This window comes from Callorhinus ursinus, unplaced genomic scaffold, assembly GCF_003265705.2.
Source record: "Callorhinus ursinus isolate GAN/ISIS: 27379988/994484 unplaced genomic scaffold, GSC_fseal_2.0 scaffold13, whole genome shotgun sequence".
Taxonomy (NCBI): Eukaryota; Metazoa; Chordata; class Mammalia; order Carnivora; family Otariidae; genus Callorhinus; species Callorhinus ursinus.
In genome coordinates this window covers 39280856-39295978 of record NW_027397075.1, presented here as the reverse complement: position 1 = coordinate 39295978, position 15123 = coordinate 39280856, and the positions used below count along the sequence as shown (strand labels likewise).

At 40.9% G+C, this 15123-nt stretch overlaps 1 long non-coding RNA gene across 1 annotated transcript; it reads left to right on the top strand.

Annotated features, from left to right (window-relative positions):
* The first annotated feature begins 5586 nt into the window (after positions 1-5586).
* LOC141373955 (uncharacterized) lies at positions 5587-7666 on the top strand. Its single transcript, XR_012380406.1, has 3 exons — positions 5587-5643; positions 5925-6109; positions 7461-7666. It is a non-coding gene; the product is annotated as an uncharacterized lncRNA (long non-coding RNA).
* The last annotated feature ends 7457 nt before the right edge of the window (positions 7667-15123 follow it).

Here is a 15123-nt window from a genome sequence, read left to right as displayed (position 1 = left end):
TTTGCTATATTCACTAGAACACTTTTAGGATATGCTTTTTCACATATTTATATATAAGCAATATGTCAACAGAACATCTTCTTGCACTTGACAGTGATATCATGGGAGAAGTCTTTTTAGAAGCAATAATGGTCTTTCTCTCATTTGTTGGGTTGTTTACCATGGGAGGTGGTTTGATTGCTTTGCACTGTTACTACTTCCACAGATACCAAGACAGATCCCATTTTCCCAACGAGGGCAAAGAAGCTCTTGAAAACACCAGAGATCATTTTTAAATGGAGAACTTATTTTTCAATTAGCTGAAATGACTTTAAGTAATTTGTGATAATGTGCTTCCAAATTTAGTATATAGGTGTTTATCCTTATATTGGCAAGAATAATCTCTAGCTGGGGAAAGTTGTATTAATCTCACAGAAAGATTTATATTGTGAAGTAGATTGGTAAAAAGAAACCTGTGACAGATTCTCTTATAGTATTTTTTGCTTTATCAGTTTTTTCTTTCAAAGTAGTAAAAAAATTAGGATACAGAAACAGGTTACAGGGTTATAACATTGCTATTTGGGTCCTGATTAACCTGCATCCCTTTGACTGCTTGCTTTATATAAATTTGCATTTGCAACACATAGATATTATGATATATATGCTGTGATTAGAACATAGACAGATAGATAGGTAGACAGATGGACAGACAGCAAAGAAGTACTCTTGCTAACTTAGTCTCCAAACCCTACTGATGCCTAAAATCCCCCTTCCTCCATAATGTTGAGCATAGTCCCTTTCCCCAGTGTTTTGTGTGTGTGCTTCAGACACACACTTACGAAGCACTAATCATCAGAAAGTGTGGCATATTCAAGGAGCATGTTTTCACCTTTTCTGACACCTTTCCTCTGTGCCATTAATCTGGCACTTCTTATAAGGCAAGAATGGTGATAACTAAAAGTCTGTTCAATATTCCCAACTGACGAGATAGAGAAGAAAGAGCAACAATGGTAAATATCGGGATAACCATTCTCACACTCTCTTCTGGATCTGACTTATGCTTGCAGAGGTCAAGTACACAGAGCAAATGAAGACAAAAATGGCACAGCAACTTGAATTCCTGAATCTGGGGTTGAGAGTTAAGGAGTCTAGCTTCCAACTACTCTGTGGACTTGCTGAACCCTGGGGCTCTGTGATGACCAAGTGAAGGGGGGATGGGATGACATCAAAGTTAGAAGGCTCCTGGGATGCTTTCCTTAGGAACTGTAAACGGGGGTGTTTTAATCAGGCTGTTTGGAAAAGCTTCAAGAGTTGCCTGCTATAGCGACAGTGTCCATGGAAGCAATAGTTAAACAGGAGTATTCATTTAAGGCAAAACCTTTTAAAAATCATTTTGGGGCGCCTGGGTGGCTCAGTTGGTTAAGCGACTGCCTTCGGCTCAGGTCATGATCCTGGAGTCCTGGGATCGAGTCCCGCATCAGGCTCCCTGCTCAGCAGGGAGTCTGCTTCTCCCTCTGACCCTCTTCCCTCTTGTGCTCTCTATCTCTCATTCTCTCTCTCTCAAATAAATAAATAAAATCTTTAAAAAAAAATAAAAATCATTTTGAAATCTAGAGTTGGAAGGGCTTTAAAAGTCATCTGATCTACTCCCCCCGCGTCTGCTGTAAGAATTCCTCTACAGCATCTCTCAAGAGTTATCATCCACTTTCTGCTTGAACACCTATCATGACATGGAATATACTTAAATACCCATTTTGGTAGTAGCCTTTCTAGGCATATTTACATATTCCCCTCACATAATTATAATCATCCAGAAACATTCCCTTCAGTGTGGTAGCCAAATAACCTTTTCCTTCTAGATTTCCCTATTTTTGTGAAAAAGCACATGATAGATACTATGGAGAGTGGACAAGATTGAATAAGATAGAATAGAATCCTGGCTTTAAGGACCTTTCAGTCTAGTGGATGAATTTAGGCACAAGATGCACTTTGCCTGGGAGGAATAATCAGGGAAATTTCAAAGAAGAGATAGTATGTGAGCTTAGCCTTAAAGTGTGGGTAAAATTTGGAAAGACTTTTCCAAGAATGGACTAGAAAATAAGCAAAATTTTATCATAAGGGAAAATAATGCAGTTAGAATTCAGGTTACTTGCTTAAGGACTCTATTTCTCAGAAGACAACAGCGGGGAGCTTTCCATTAAAGGAACTTGCTTTTGGGAATGTAGATTATTGCACCCTTTGATTTTTCAAAGATGATGTTAGTTGTTCTCTTTTTCAACAGAAGGTTCCTACTAAACCATATTTCCTGTCCCCGGAGTGATCTTATACTGAATAGAAGAAAGGAAGTAAGTAGAGTTCCAGAAGGCAACTTTACACCGTATTCATTTTGAAGAAATATCCAAAGGAGACATTTTTAAAGGTGCTTTTATTCAGAATTAAAAAAAAAAAGGAACAAAAAGGCAAGTAGCCCAGATATTGTCCTATAGAATACAAATGCCAGCTAAGAGGGAGAGCCTTGGCATACTTACATGGCAGAAGTTTGAAGTCTGAGGTTTTTTGATTTGCATTCCCTGGATGTGCCATATGGGTTACTCATGGCCTGAGTGTAAACTCTTTTGTTCATTGCCCCCTTCCCTGGGCTAGTCCAGACCCAGATCTACTATGTCTCTTTGGGTTTGCTTACTGGGCACAGAGGAGGGATATGGTCAGTGGCTAAGCCACGGGATAGAATGCTGCCTCTTCCACCACTGACTCACAACGTGACTGGGCCAGCTCACTTCCCTTTCTGATGTTTCTGTTCCTTTGTGTATAATGGATGATCTTCACTTTACTTCATTCCACAGAAATAAATGTGTATATTTGTGAGTGTTTTTTGAGACAAGAATGGAAAGGAGAGTAGTAGCAAAGCACAGAATCACTTTCAATTCTATTACTGTCGCACCAGCAACAGCCGTGGGATATTCCATCAAGGATAAATAGCAGCTTTCTCAATGTTGGCTTGTTTATTGCAGGGTAAGAACGAAATCTTGGGCTAACCAACTTATATTCCCATGTTGACTCACTTCCTTACCTTCCTCCTAGCTGCTAGAGCAATAGGGCCAGTTGCCAAAGGACTTATTTTGCCTTCCCCAAACAGGGTTGGTGTTTCATCCTTGAGTTCAGTCCACAAGATAGAGTCTTATTCTTCTACAGATACAGAGGTACATTGCTTTCTGATGCGTTTCGTGAATAGTAAATATTTGCAAAGAAATCAAATCTCTCCCCTAGTTGAAGTTATTATTTCAGAAGAGTTTCTTCTTTGTTTTGGGTTGATTTCTCAGCCTGGTAAATGGGAAGAGCATAAGAATAAGTAGATTAAGCTATCTATTCTGATTGTGCCCTTAAGTAACCATGTGACTTTGGGCAAATGGCACTGTAAAGTCACACTAGTTTATGACCTGGCCATGTAGGGCCTCAGTTTTGCCATGTCTAATATTTTGTATTCAGATTTTTTATAGTCTAAATATGGAATACTGTAGAAATTTCAGTCATCTATGTTACTGTTGCTTTGAATGTCTTGTTTTTAGTCTTAAGGAATTTGTAACGATAATTATTTACTTTTGAGAATTAAGTTGAAAGATGAACATATGAGGCGCCTGGGTGGCTCAGTTGGTTAAGCGACTGCCTTCGGCTCAGGTCATGATCCTGGAGTCCCGGGATCGAGTCCCACATCGGGCTCCCTGCTCAGCAGGGAGTCTGCTTCTCCCTCTGACCCTCTTCCCTCTCGTGCTCTCTATCTCTCAAATAAATAAATAAAATCTTTAAAAAAAAAGAAAGATGAACAAATGAAAGTTAAACAGCAGTAATACATTTTACAAGCAGGCTTCCTATTGAAAATTATAACTTGTTCTTTTTTTTAAGATTTTATGTATTTATTTTTTTTGACAGACAGAGAACGGGAGCATGAGCGGGGTTAGGGGCAGAGGGAGAGAGAGAATCAAAGACTCCGAGCTGAGCAGAGCTTGATCTCACAACCCCGAGATCATGACCTGAGCTGAAAGCAAGACTGGGTCACTTAACCGACCGAGCCACCCAGGCGCCCTGTAACTTGTCTTTTCTTTTTTTTTTTTTTTTTTTAAAGATTTTATTTATTTATTTGAGAGAGAAAGAATGAGACAGAGAGAGCATGAGAGGGGGGAGGGTCAGAGGGAGAAGCAGACTCCCCGCCGAGCGGGGAGTCCAATGCAGGACTTGATCCCAGGACTCCAGGATCATGACGTGAGCTGAAGGCAGTCGCTTAACCAACTGAGCCACCCAGATGCCCTAACCTGTCTTTTCTAACAAAATATTTGACCATATATTTTTAGCAGTTTGATGCATATTCTGCATAATGTGGGCCACCTGCTTAGCTCTCCAGACCTCAGACTTTTCTCCAGTTCCATAGTGATTTGTATACCTGTGGCTTTAGACACCAACTATTCATCGATTCCAATAGATTTACATATCCAGCCCAGGCTTCTCTCCTAAAATCCAGACTCATATTCTACCATCGTTGACATCCTCATTTGGATTTCTGGTAGGGATCTCAGACTGAACATGTCCAACACGGAATGCCTGATCTCCACTGCCTCCCAAATTGACCCCCACCCCCCTGCTTCTCCCCACCACGGTGCATGGCAACTCAGACCTTCCACATGCTCATGCCACAGTTTGATTGTCATCCTTACCACCTCTCCTTCTCTCACAATCTACTAACTGTCTCCCAATTGGTCTCCCTGCTTTCTGCCCGCGTTCTTTTTATGAATCATTTTCCAAATAGCAGCCAGTGCATTCCATTTACAAACGAAGTCAGGAATTGTGTCACTGCTCTGCCCAAATCTCCTTAACTGATCGAGTTAGTAATTGATTCTTGATCACTCAGAGCACGAGCAGACACTCTGGCCACGGTATCCTTTACAATTTCATCTCTGCTCCTCTCCCCTTGCTCACTAGGCCCTGCCACATCACTCTCCCTGGAGCTTGCCAGACACGTCCGTCCCTGAAGCCTTTCCATTTGCTGTTTCCTGTCCTGCAGTGTTCTTCCTCTATATATCCTCATGGCCCACTGCCTTGTCCCATTCAGGTTTTTGTTCAAATGTTATATTCTTACCGCGTTCTTCCCAGAGCTGCTTCCCTGCCCTGTCCCCATCCCCCCATGCCCTGCCGCTGTTTTCTCCTATCACCTTTCTCTACTTTTTTCTCCATAATTCTTGTCGCCACAAAATGCTTGGTTTCTTCACCTTGGCACTGTTTCCCCCACACCCCAAGATTTTATTTATTCATTTGAGAGGGAGAGAGAGCAGTAGGCAGAGGGAGAGGGAGAATCTCCCTGCTGAGCAGGGAGCCCTATGAGGGACTTGATCCCAGGACCCTGGGGTCATGACCTGAGCCGAAGGCAGACACTTAATCGACTGAATCACCCAGGCACCCCACCACTTTGGCACTATTATTTTGGAATAATTCTTTGTTGTTGGGGATTACTCTGTGCTTTGTAGGATGTTTAGAAGCATCCCTGGCTTCTTACCCACTAAATACTAGCAACTCTTTTCTTCTTCCCTGTTGTGACAACCACAGATATCTCCAGACATTGTTAAATGTCTCCTGGGAGAAAAATTATCCCTGGCTGAGGACCACTGATCTAATACAGTATGTTTTTTTACCTATTTATTTACCTCCCTTGCCCACTGCTAGAATATAACTTCAATGAGAACAGGAATTTTTGTCTGTTGTTCACTACTCTACTGCGAGTCCCCAGAATAGAGCCCAGTGCATAGTAAGTGCTTAGCAAATATCTAATGAATGACCGAATAAATGAAATGGGCTCCTACCTCGTGCCTCTGTCTTCATTAAGCTGTAGTCATACTAGGCTTTCTTCCGCCTCTTGTACATCCTGAACTCATTCTCACCTTCCTGTCGTTTTCTTTCAGTTCTTGCTTCTGGAAAGCTCTATCCACACGTCATCACATGGTGGACCCCAGCCTGTTACTCAGGTCCCTACTCAAATGTAACTTGCTCAGAGAGGCCTTCCCTGATGACTCTCCCTGCCTGCCAGAGATACTCTGTATCATGTTACTTCACTACATTTATCTCCGCAATTATTTGTTTCATGTATGTTGAATTATTCTTCGTTTACAGGGTGAATTTCTGTCTTTCTTAAAAGAATGCTCTCTGAGCCCTCAACCTTATCTGCTTTATTTATCATGGCAGCCCCATAATTAGAACAGTTCCAGGCCCATAGTTTGTGGGCTGATTGAATGAATAAGCCTATCTTCTAAGCAATTTCAATGTGGAAGAGATTCTCAGTAGTTAGGAGTTAAGGGTTCTGTCTGTCAGGGTTCAGTTGCAATGAATAGAATCCATTTTAGCCGGCTTAAGCAGAAAGGGATTAACTATAGCATGTGGCTTACGGAATCCCTGAGATGTCTGAAGAAACAGCCTCCAGGTTGAGCTTTCAAGAACAACCTGGAAAGCCACACACTGACTGGACCACCAAGGGAGAGATTGCATTTTGTTCAGGAGACCTCTCTCCTGCTAAACCAGGAAGCTGAGGTGCCAGCTACTGGCTCTGAGATCAAACCACCACTGTTAGGATCACAAAGCTAGCATGAAAAGGTCAGCAGGAAACTGCCCCAGAAAAACCAGGTACCATCACCTCAGCATTGGCCAAAAGAAAGCAAAACAACCAAAGCTCATCCTTCAGCTTACTTATCTTTCAGCTCTCGTGCTTCTGATTAGTGGAACAAATTAAAACTAAAACCCTGGCTGCTAACAGGTCTGGGAGATGTGGCTTTTCGTTCTCTAGTCTCTGTAGCACAAGAAGGCACTTTGCAAGGATGTTAGAATGAACACTGAGGGCCAGTCCACCTAGAACACAGGTGTGGTGGTAAGGCAAGATGGAGAGACGAGTGATAAAAAAGTAAATGAATCTTCAAGTTTATATCTGCCAGGCAATAAGTATTCATACTAAAAAAACCAGTCAAATCGTCGAGAGTCTCTTGTACACAGTACTAATTGGTAGTATTCACACAACTTCAGAAATAATTGCTTTTCCTCAAAGATGGGGTAGCATGTCTGTGACCGTGAGGAGCATCACGGCCCTAAAACATCAGTCTCAGACAAACCAAGCGTAATAAAACCATGATCTGAGGTCTCCTAGAGGGCAGAACTGTTTATATCTTACAGCTCGACAAGTGTGAGATTGCTCAGCCTGAGCACTGTTTTTCATAGCTGGCCATGTACATTTATTTCCAGTTTAGAGCAGTGGTTAAAGGCAAGTCTTAGAAAAGGCTTATATCACACAGAATCTCAGATTGGCAATTTTGATGTTGGCTAAGCAAGAAAGCCATTACTTGATTTCTTTTTTATTATTTGAAATCCATAAAGGTTTATTTATTTGAGTGAATCTATTTTTATTTTATTTTATTTATTTATTTTTTTAAAGATTTTATTTATTTATTTGACAGAGAGAGAGAGACAGCGATAGCAGGAGGAGTCGGAGGAGGGAGAAGCAGGCCTCCTGCCGAGCAGGGAGCCCGATGTGGGACTCCATCCCAGGACTCTAGGATCATGACCTGAGCTGAGGGCAGACGCTTAACAACTGAGACACCCAGGCGCCCGAATGAATCTATTTTTATAAAATATATTGTGTACATCAGTCATCTTACACCACGTGGTGGATATATATGTATTATTTAATTCATTTTATTGGAAGAATAAAACCCACAAATTCTTTCTCATCTTAACTCTATATCTGCATGCTTTTCAGTATTTAAGACCTCATTGCAATGATAGATGTTGTTGGTTTTCACCTGTTTTACACACTTAAAAATCTAACTTTAAATAGAATTAGTATGAAGTCGGATAACTGGGGAGCCCTTGCTCAATTAAAAATACAGATACAGAAAAACCTGAGCAAGATTTTAGAATATGCTTTATCACATTTTATTTTATTTTATTTATCACATTTAGGAAACTTAAAACTCTCTACAACTTTTAAATTCTTCCTTTTAAGAATTTCACACTTAAAGATAGCTTAAGAATTTCTTCCATTTTTCTCTCCAATTTTCCTTGTGAAGGGCTTTTTAAACAGCTACTCTTTTTGAGTATGTGCTGTGAACTAGGCCTTGGACATTCTCTCATTTAATCCCCATGGCTTCCCTTTGAGGTGTAGATATTATTTCTGTTATGTGAACGTGGACCCTGAGGCTCAGAGAAATTGCTTGTTCAAAGACACCTGGCTACAAAGAGCCAGAGCTGGGATCACAAACTGGGATTTGACTGCATATCCTCCCAACTTCAAAGCTCATTCCTTCTTCTGCAACATTTCTTTATTTATTTGTGCATTTATTCATTTATTCAGTTAATGCTGCCCTAGTGCTTTCTATGGGCCAGACATGTACTGTTTGCTGGGATTAAAATGATGAACCCCAAAAAAGGGCACCATCCCTGCCTGTGTGAAGCCGAGAATCTCTACTCCCTCCAGGTTAGTTGCTCATTCAGGATTTATAGATGAGGATTAACTTCCTGCAAAAACAGTCAAGAATGTAAAGATTGCCCTTTTGGTTTTATGGAGGAGATGACCATTTTATAAAATATTCCTGTGTGAAAAAATATTAAAATTGATTGCAAACCCCAGGTTATATGTGTTTGCCTAGAGTCCTTGATGACTTCAAGGTTAATGAAGCACAGAAATTAATTAGAGAGGCTGAAACTCAAGAAATCCCTAGTGAGGAAGATAAGGTTTATCTGATTTTTATATGAGACAGAAGCAATGACAGAAATTGAGTTCCTGTCACAATGGATCAAGTATTTAAGACGTGGTTTAGTAATGTTTCTGGGGTGCTAGTGGCCTGAGTGTGTAGGAAAACACTGCTGAATTCCTGAGTAAAAGTACTAAACTCACCAGCCATCAACTAGAAATGACAGAACCTATTATGCATGTCAGGACGTCAGCGCCTAGAGGGTTCAGTTGGTCCTGTACTGGGTGTGGGGGGCCAGGTCTATTAACAGGTGGGAGTATTCTTCACTTCCACACACAAGAATGTGTTTTCTCCTATTGGGAGGTCTTTCATTTTGCCCCTTCTGAGAGAGACATAGTTATAGGGAACATTTCACTTTCTACTTTACCATAAGAAAAGCAATGGCCCCAGGGCAGTGATGACTGGCTGGTGTTCAGCCTCTGCAGAAATAACGTGGAGTGCCAATGCTTGTGGCACCCTGGAAATAACATGACTTATCTAATGGGCAGCAGTTACTCAGCTTCTGCTGATTGTTGCCATGGAAGAGGGCCCAATGGTGCCAGACATTTCATTTACTTAAAGAGAAGCCAGAAATCTGGATTTTTCTATGAAACCACCTGATAATTACATCTTGGCAACTAATAAAAAAAAAAAAAAACTTCTCAGGCAAACACTTTTATTTTTTATAAAGATTTTATTTATTTGTTTAGAGAGAGAGGGGGAGGAGGGGCAAAGGGAGAGGGAGAGAGAATCTCAAGCAGACTCCATGCTGAGCATTGAGCCCAATGGGCAGCTCAATCCCACAACCCTGAAATCATGATCCAAGCTGAAATCAAGAGTCAGACACTCAAATGACTGAGCCACCCAGGTGCCCCTTGGGCCAACATTTTTAATTAGGTGATCAACCAGCCTGGTTTGTCGGGGACTGAGGGGTCTCCTGGGATGTGGGTCTTTCAGTGCTAGAACAGGGAGTATTCTGGACAAACTGGGATGGTTGGTCCTTCTAGAATGTGGAGGTTAATGGAAACATCTTGTAGGCTGAACCAAGTCTGTAGGTGGTCAGTTTATAATCTCTGATGAATAAGACAGGGAGCTAGAATAGGGTTAATACAGTCACATTTTTCAAAGGAGGGGAAGATATTTGATGAACCATATATACAGGACCACATATACAGGAACCAGACCACGTGCCATTGTTCACTTCTGTTCTCATGACAGTTCATATAGGATGTCCATGGCCAGATGAGAAACTACTGTAATAAATGATTGCAGTGCTATAGTGTTCTCTTTTTTTTTTTTTTTCAGCTGTTCATCTTGAAATTTGTTCAACCAAGAAACCCACTGGGGAGAAAGCCCTTCCTTGGAGAGTGGGAGATCCAGAGGTTGGGAGGAAGAGGCTGTGTTCTCTGAAAGGATGCAATCAAAGGGCATGTTGGAAGGTTATCTATAGAAGTGTCTTGGGCTAGACTATTTTTATTCTACCTAAGTTTTGTAACTGTAACTGCAAGGGTTAATTTTTCACACGCTTTTCTTTAAAAAAACAAACATTTTTTGGGGGGGGCAGATTCGAGAATATTACCATGGAAAGGAAACTTAAACACCTTGTAATCCAAAACTTCCAATATTGGAGAAATTGAGGGACAGTGTCCCATAGCTAGTTAGTGGCAGAATGGTTCAACCTGGATCTGTTTGGAATGGTGTAAATGGGTGCCAGTAGCATGGTAAGGGGAAGCAACACAGTTTCTCTATGTTGCATTGCCAGCCGTTAAGAAAGTTCTATGGCACAAAGAAACATAACTATTAAAATCTAAAAACAACAAAAGTTATTTCATATTCTGCCTTTTGTTTAGGAAATTAAATGATAATGAATCACTAAATGCTCATATTTTTGAAACTCAGTGCAAATTGTTTAAGATGAAGGGCAGTAAATAGGAGAATCCCCCATCAAAAGAGCTACTAGGTTGTATCTGGGTCATTTCATGTGGGCAGCACACATTTCAAAGTGAAAACCTATGATTTGAAAAACACAGACAAGGAATTTTTAAAAAAAGGTCTTTCCAACCATCATTATATACTAGTATATATTTAGCTTCATTCTTCAGTTCCAAAGGCATCACTTCTTCACAACAGAATTTGCTTTGAAGTCTGAGAATGAACTCTGTGGTGAGGATATGCCCCCAGGCCCATATGGAGCAAGTGAAAACAAGACTGATTTTTATCTTATTACACTGGCATCCTGGACCAGCCAAAGAACTTACTGCTCATATTTAGAGTCACAAAGAGTTATCATTAAGGTCCAAAGATTCACAGATTTCTTGTTTGAATAATTAGAATCCTACTTGCTTCATTCTGGGCCAAAATGAAATACATGGTTCATCTTTGGCACCTGTTTGTGTAAATTCCTAGAAAACTTAACAGAGTAGGATAGAAACAATGGCCTAATAACATGAATGACCATATAGGCCAACCTAAATTCCTTGCAGACTCTAAGAATCTTCTAGAGGCTAGAAATCAGGGGTCACACTGTCTTTATTGTGGGTAGATTCCATGTAGCTATAGGCCCCTTTAATATAAGCTTGGTGAATAGAACAGGGTCAGAAGATTTGATTTGAGAGACCAACACTCAACAATGAGTTTATGGTTAAAAACCAGACCCACAGCTGTCCCAGCACTTAGCACTTATCATTCCTCTCCTGATTAGATCTAGGAGGGCAGTGAGAAGGAAGAGGTATGTTAGTTCTTGATAACGATTTGGGGGTTGATGAAATAGGGACAGGAGTCAACAAGACACAACTATAAAACATTGTTTTAGTGTCCAGATCAGATTTCTTTCCAGGGCAAATCTCTGAGGGGGTGGTTTGGGCATTCATTCTATTTCAGGGGCAAGTCGTAGTAGTGTTATAGCTGGTGTGTGTGTGTGTGTGTGTGTGTTTAAGCTCAACACAACAAACATTACTATCTCACATGATTTTTGAGGGACAGGAATTTGTGAGTGGCTTAACTGGATATTTCTGGCCTAGGGTCTCTCATGAGGTTGTAGCCTAAGGCTCAGCCAGAGCTGCAATAATCTGAAGTCTTGACTGGGGACTCCAGGGTCTTCTTCCAAGATTATGCATCATTGGCTCAAGGTGGCTCATACACAAGCTATTGGCTGGAGGTCTTAGTTTCTTCTGTTTCGCCTTCAAACTCTCTGTGGGCCTACTTGAGTGTCTTCATAATAAGGCAGCCAGCTTCCCTCAAAGCGAGCATCTGAGAGAGAAGGTAGGACTGTAATCCTTGTGGCTTTTGGAATTGGACTTTTGAGATTTACAGAGTCTTGGTACCACTAAGTTGCTTAATATCTTCACACCTCTAACAGCCACTATATAGTGGTTTTCCCAGGGTGACTGTCTACCTTGCTTTAACTTGGGAAGAAAATGAGTCCACATTGGAAGATGCGGAAGGCGGGAGGTGGCTATGGCACTGAAATCAGAAGACTTTTAAATAAATGACCATTATGCATTGCTGAAAGCGGTGGTAAATTATCCTTTTTCAAATTTTAAACATTTGGGATAGAAGGATTTGAGCAACTGTTTAGCTCAAACCTTTCGTTTTGAAGATGAGGGCATGAGAAGTGAAATTCTACATAAATATTTGAGTGTTTTTATTTAAAAGAGTCATCTTCTTTAATTAACCTTTGTTTATGGGTAGATTATACAGGAGAGTATAGATAAACCATCTGTGGACTTTCCAAGCTCATAACAAAATGTTTACACACTATTAGGTAGTAATGTTATTAGTGCTTTAAAATGACGGAAGGAGATGATCATTCATAGTGAACAAAGACAAGATAGAGACTGGCAATGAAGACATGGAAATGTAGTTCTCAGCAACCTTTGAATCATGTGAATTTGAATGCAGAGAAAGGATCAAGATCATAAGCCTAATTGTCCCACACAGGTGGGACAGTGGGTTGTTGGGAAATTGTAAACAAAATTTCTTCTGCTAGGCCTCCAAACTTTCAGAAAAAGTAAAGGAGAATTTTGGGTAACTTGTTTAACCTTGTTGAGACGTATTTCCTCTCTGTCAAGTGAGACTGTTGATAGCAACCTTGTGAGAGTATTGTGATGATTAGAAATAACCCTATGTTAAACTCAGTAAGTGGTAGCTGATTCTATTATTGTTACTATTATTGTTGTTGTCATTATAATTTTTCTTCAAGGCATTAAGCTCACAATCAATGTGCACTTATTCCTACCTGGGAGAACTTTTATCCCCTTGGTTCTCAAAACTACATTGAAGTGGGCGCCTGAGTGGCTCAGTCGGTTAAGCGTCTGCCTTTGGCTCCGGTCATGATCCCGGAATCCCTGGATTAAGTCCTGCGTCATGCTCCCTGCTCAGCAGAGAGCGTGCTTCTCCCTCTCCCTCTGCACCTCACCCTGCTTGTGCTCTTTCTCTCTCACGCTCTCTTAAATAAATAAATAAATAAATAAATAAATAAATAAAACATCTTTAAAAAAAAAAAAAACTACATTGAAGTATCTGAAAGTTGATGGTTGGAGGAGGGGGCTATTCCCCAGTGCCCTGCAGCCTTGTGAGGTAGTGTTTCCCCTGAGACCACCTGCAGCCGAATTACCTGGTTGGTTGTTAAAAATGCAGATCCTGCCTCAGGTCTACTGAGTCAGCCTATCTAGGGATGAAACCCTGTAACCTGCATTCTTAACAAGCAATCCAAATGATTCTTATGCCCGCTAAAATTTGAGAACCACTATAGATAGGAGGTATTTTGAAGCCCTTTTGGGGCTCACAGAGGACAAGGCAACTGAACTGATCTTAACCAGAAGTTTCCAAAATTTTTTTATTATGTACCTCCATTACTAAAACCTTTTATATAATGTAATACTCATGTTTATGTGTTTATATTTATACATTTATTCATAAATTATTTACATGTACCACCATGTTAAATATCATATACATTATAATACAAAATAGAAATTTAAAAAAGATGATAAAAATTTTATGTAAAAATTTTAGTATTTGCTTCTCATAACCTACTGGATCATATGATATACCCTTTGGGATTCATACTCCCTAACCTGGAGACCACTGGCCTAACCATAAGTGGTCACTATGGTTGTGTTTATTCAATTACCTATTAAGCAAACATTTACAGAGTTCCTTGCAAAGACGCCAAGGCCTCACAGTGAATGATCATCTCCTCCTGTCATACTGAAGCACTAATAACATCACTACCTCATCGTGTGCAAACACTTTGTCACTTCTGGGTTCTGTGAGTAGGAGGGTTTAGTTCATCTCCTCCAGTCAGGAGAGTGGTGCTGCAGATGCAGTTCAAGGCTATATTCAAAGTCACAAAAATGTAACTTAACAGAATATTTGGGATTGGAAGAAAGTCCCAGATAGTCTTGGTACATCATTAAGAATCTAAGCAACAAACTAAAACAGGTAAATAGCCCTCCTGAATTAGATAGAGTACCCTGTTTGGCAAGGTTGTGTGGCGCTGTGTGAAGAACACTGGACTTGGTTTCGGAAGACCTACGATGTTGTCTGTGCTTCTTTCCTTACTGGCTGTGTGCCCTTCTATAAATTATTTACCCTCACTGACCTTCTGTAAATACTCCCCCCCTTTTTTTTTAAAAGATTTTACTTATTTACTTGAGAGAGAGTGAGTGAGAGAGAGCACAAGCTGGCGGGGAGAGGGAGAGGGAGAAGAAGCAGGCTTCCCGCTAAGCAGGGAGCCTGATGTGGGGCTCAATCCCAGGACCCCGGGATCGGGACCTGATCCGAAGGCAGATGCCTTTTTTTTTTTTTTTTTAAGATTTTATTTATTTGACAGAGAGAGAGAAAGAAACAGGGAGAGAGGGAACACAAGCAGGGGGAGTGGTAGAGGGAGAAGCAGGCTTCCAGCCAAGGGGGGAGCCCAATGCGGGGCTTGATCCCAGCACCCTGGGATCACAACCTGAGCCAGAGGCAGTCGCTTAACGACTGAAGCACCCAGGCACCCCTGTAAATGCTCCTTTGTAAGATAAGGATCATCACACCTTCTCTGCCTATCTGACCCAATTGCTATCACAACCAAACCCTCCTTCATCTTTGATGATGATCTCATAGAATTCCAGGCTTGATCAATCAGCTGTCAATCACTACACATGTATTGAGTGCCTGATGGATATTCCAAAGTGCCACCAGGTAAGTAGAATTTCACTGGTCTTGATTTTGCAAGAACAAGCAAGTTTTTATTCCCCTGAATTCAACAACTTCGCACCTTCTGTCTGTGACACTTCTACTCCCACAGAGTTTAAGAGAAGTGACTTCAGAGCCTGGCTTTGCCACTTTGACATTCCATTTCCTTAAGCCTTTGTTCCCTCATCTGTGAAATAAGGATAAT